Source organism: Durio zibethinus, chromosome 18, assembly GCF_047325235.1.
Source record: "Durio zibethinus cultivar Kanyao isolate XHJ-2024 chromosome 18, ASM4732523v1, whole genome shotgun sequence".
Lineage (NCBI taxonomy): Eukaryota > Viridiplantae > Streptophyta > Magnoliopsida > Malvales > Malvaceae > Durio > Durio zibethinus.
The window spans coordinates 4,735,626-4,740,462 of record NC_143179.1 but is presented as its reverse complement, the minus strand read 5'-3'; the positions used below and the strand labels follow the sequence as shown (position 1 = coordinate 4,740,462).

The window sequence follows — 4,837 nt, the reverse complement described above, 5'->3', positions numbered from 1 at the left end:
GTTGTTGCAGTTGACATGTGGGGCTGAGACCTGTCTTTCTAGGCACGCGAGATCCATATTCACCCCCACCAAAGCTCATACTGCTTTGCTTTTCATCATGAACAATTCCTTTCTTTCGCCAACCTTCGGCCTGGATATTGTCAATTTTCTAAAGTTTTCTCCTATGCAACAGAACCGAAACATGATTATGTCTAGTCCATTGGTCGAATTTTCCATATTAGGGCATTATGAAGATGACAACTCATCTGAAACAAGAAACAAATGGGGGCCTTTACAAGCATAAATTTTGCCAGTATATATATAAATACCCCGGGTGCACAAAAAAGTTCAAAAATATGTACGGTACATTAAAATACAGGCAGACATGAAACCTGAACTAGTACAAAAGTTGTTCAACGCACTTTTACAAATATCAGATAGTAATTTAAGGGTTGTTGGTGAAAGCTTGTAAAGGTTGTACTAATTATGTGTCAAAAACAGTTCAAAAGGACTAATTGAAAGAAACAAATCCAACATAGACAAAACACCTGCGTAGATAGAGTCGTCCACCAAGTGAGGTTGAAATGGATCAAGAGCAGTGTTTTGGTGATCAGAGCAGGCTTACCAGGTTAAGTAAGCTTAGATTGTGAGTGTGAGCAAGAGAAAGAGAGATCAGAAGCCTTATTAATTCATATATAGAGAAGTTTAGAAGGCTGATATTGAAACTAGTCCTCCTTCACTTTTCATCATCCTCTTGAATTCGTCGAAATTAACCATTCCATCTCCATCCATATCAACTCTCCTGATCATTGCTTTGCAATCCTCCATCTTGTTCCCTTCCTTCAGCCCTAAAGAACACAGCACAGATCCCAATTCCTCTACTGAAATCAACCCATCTTTATCTTTGTCAAACACATCGAAAGCCTCCTTCAATTCCCCTTCTCCATCACCATCCTCAACAACTCCATTCCCATCTTCTCCTTTTCTCACACCTTTCTCATCATGATTATTCATGGCCTGACATAAGGTGCAAAACTCATCGAAATCGATTAGCCCATCTCCATTAGCATCCACTTTCACTACCATTTCTTCGACCTCTTTCTCTGTCATGAACAGCCTGATATTCTTGAATGATTGCCCCAGTTCTTGCTTTGTTATGAACCCATCACCGTTCTTGTCGAAGGTGGCAAAAACGCTTTTCAGCTCTACCTTCTTTGGATCACTTCTTTCCATGACTGAAATAACCTGAGTAGTTTTGGAGGATACAGCTGATGAAGAAGAGCAGCTGTTAGGGAAGAAAGATTGAAGCCATGCATAAAACTTCTTGGAAGGAAAATGATAGTAAATATTAATAAAGCCAGCTATAAAAAGAACTGCTAGTAACAGTAAGGATGTCACCATATCTCTTGTCAATAAAACAGAACCAAGAAGAAGAAGATAAAACAAGCTACAAAGAAGAAAAAAAAGTGTTTGTTTCATTTCATCTGAGGTTTCAATTCAGCTAAAAAAAAGGAAAACGAATTGAGAATACGCGGAGTTTGGTGCACTTTCCGATCCCACAAACCGCGTGAACTGTAATAACTGTAAAAAAAAAAAAAGGATTTGACAAAGTAATTAAAAAAAATCCATGCATTTGGTAATTTATTAGTGAAAGACACTTGTCAAAGTTCCATTTGCACAAACTCAATTTCTTGAGCAATTTTTTTTCCCCTAAAAGTCAGCGATTGTTTGGGGAAGTGGCGTATCCATGATGAACACGACTCAAGCGAATTTGGGTGACAAGAACTCTTATTTTATTGAGTATATCACTTAAAGTTACTCCAATATAATTAATTAATGAAAATTATAATTTAATATTTTGTAAAGTTTATAAAAAAAATTATATAGAACTAACTTTTTTAAATGATGGATTTGTATATAATTATTTATTATAATTAATTAATTATAAAACTATAGGTGAAATAATATTTTATTTTACAAGAAAAAGATACTTGATTATGAGATTTTTAGACTAAAGCATTGCTTTAAATACAACTTAATATATGTTATAATTAAAAGTAATATGTACATTTTTATATGATACAATTTGGGGTACCTCATTTTTTTTAATCTAAGACGATCTTAAAAGTGATATTGCTCCGTCCCATAAATATTATTTTGTTTGAATACCTTTAATTTCTTTGTTTTTGTGTATATGTGGACTTTGAAATAAGAAGGAAAAGAGAGAGGCTTTAGGGCCACCAAATTCATATCCAAGAGGAAAGATGTTTTCAATGGAACATAGATGTTTCCTTTGTATTTGTCTTTTTGAAAAGCAAAAACACTCAAAATATATGCTTTCCCTCACAATGTGGAATCTCCAAAGACTTCCACTTCAAGGCTTCAATTACCAATAGTTTGTGGAGATATTAACAACAAAGAAAGTTCATCTCAAAATAAAACAGCAAAGCCGAACATCTCTATAATTTAGGACCACTTTGTTTTGCTTTGCTTCTGTCCTTTATTGTTTAAAGTATGGCTTTGGGAAATGTAGTTAATGATAATTAAAATAATTTTTATTTTATTTTTTATAAAAGAGGTCGTAATCTAAGTTTTGGATTCATTTTTATTTTATTTATTTATTTATCTTTAATAATGAAACGTTTTCCTATAATACCATCATATTATGTAATACGAAACCAAAAACTGTTGACTTTGGAACATATTCTATGGAGTTATGCTGTGGACTTGGAGGATGCGGCAATTGTCTTTTGCAGCATCCGATGCCTTGCTTTGTTGGGTACGTTAAGTGGCCATTGCTTTAAAATGAATTAGCTTAAGATTTTTTTTGTCTCTCTTGCCTTATCTCTTATTCGAAAATAGTAGTTTTATATACCTTAAGTATATTAGTTTATTAAAAGAGAAAAAACAATTAATATGATAAATTTTACCCGAATGAATAAAATAATCTGATCCAATATATTCTTTTTATTATCAACAATTTTCGTTACATTAATTATATGCATAATATTCATATCATTAATGTACATTAACTAAGCTCTAAACTTTGGTCTCAATAGCTTTTAAGTGTTTTCTTTATAAAGAATATCATAGTTTGACAATAAAAAAAATTATAAGTACTGAAATTTGAATATTATATCTACTAAATATCATATTTTAAAGATGATTACATTAATTAATTAAGTTATGTTTTGGGTTCTTTTAAGTGTGTTTTAATCACTAGCTAGACGTCTTTTCCATTTTCATTCATAAATATTTAGTGGTTAAGGGTTGGAATAAGTGCAAAATTACAGATGTGAATTTACTTTAAACGTGGAAGAAAGTGATTACTCCCATCTTTTGTTGTTGAAGTATAAAACTAATGATTATATAAAGGGTGCCATCGCCAATATCAATGGATAAATAAAACCAAAATTTAATGTGAAATTAAAAGATTGTATTTGTACGGGATTAGAGGTCTAGTTGTCTATGTATCACAATTTGCTGATGTTGGTGTGGTACAACAACTCTTGACTAGTTATGTTTTGTCCCTCATTAAATTTGCCTTGTAATCTAAGGGAAGAAACTTGAGTTACATATGCTTTAAGCTTTAATTTCTAGGTGGCTACAGCACATTGTGGAAACTTATTAAGCCGAAAGCAAAACCGAAAAGCAACTTTTATGAGTCGATATGTTGTGGCTCTCGGTTGATGTAATGATGTTGAGTACTTTGGGCCAAATTTGGGCCTCGACAAAGCTTCCTTCTTCGTAAGCCATAACCCAAGCTTAATCTCTTAATCTATTGATGTGTTGTTTGAAAGGGGCAAGAACAGACATCTTTTTCATTGTTTGGCAGGTTTGGTGGCATATATCATTTCTTTAAATCTCTTTGATTGCCAATTTTTTTTCTTTCAAATTTGTTTCAATGAAAATGGTTCACATTTTGTTTAGCTACAGACATCATTTTGACATATAAGCCTATTGTGTCTTAGCTGGAGGTAGCTGGTAAGAGATTGAAAGTGAGATGGTCCGAAACTATAGCTAGGAAACACAATCAGGGATCACGGGAGTTGGTTCTCCAAAACTCACTCCAACGCTCAAGCCAACGAAGTATTAATGGTGACGTGAAAAAAAAGGTGAGATGCGTATAGAAGCTACAATAGAAAAAAATTGCTTGAGTGTGAAGTGTGGTTTAACAGTGATGACACGTAATAGAAATGTTAGCTCCTTGAGATAAGGTGACAACTGAACGTATACTATCTAGGTACTCTAGGGAGTAAACTATATTGACCAAAAGTGAATCGTGCTGACATGATTAAATGGGTGTATGAAAGCCCAATGTAATACTTTCATATTCCTTTTCCTCTTCTTACGCTGTGGCCCGAAGGGAATAAACATAGTATTGACAAAACCCAATTTCCATTCAAATCAATATAATATTAAAAAATGTGACAATTTTTTTTAGTGGTAATTTATAAATGCTTCGTTTCCATGGACAGTGTGCAGAGGTTTTCATCCCTCAGAAGTAAACAATTATACAGATAAAAGAAAAAAAAAAACTTTACTAAACATGTGAGACATTTCATCCACTGTTAATAGACATGAAGGAAAATGATTAGGGTTGACAATTCAACCTGTAATTTGCGGGTTTCGATTCGACTCGACATTTTAAGATCAATATTTTTTTTTTAAATTGAATTTCGAATCAAGTCGAATATTATTAAAAAAAAATTAGGTTCGAGTCAGGTTCAGATTTTAGATAAATCTGATTCAACTCGATATTATATAAAAAATTATTTTTTAATATATATTTATATTTAAAATATAATATTTTATTAATTTCAGATCGAAATCGATCGGATACCGTTTATATACAATT

General features: G+C 32.5%; 1 pseudogene across 1 annotated transcript; it reads right to left on the bottom strand.

Annotated features, from left to right (window-relative positions):
• Nucleotides 1-269: 269 nt before the first annotated feature.
• On the bottom strand, nucleotides 270-1,480 carry LOC111300301 (calmodulin-like protein 3 pseudogene; annotated as a pseudogene). The gene has a single exon (XR_016329640.1). The product of XR_016329640.1 is annotated as a calmodulin-like protein 3 pseudogene (transcript).
• Nucleotides 1,481-4,837: the final 3,357 nt, after the last annotated feature.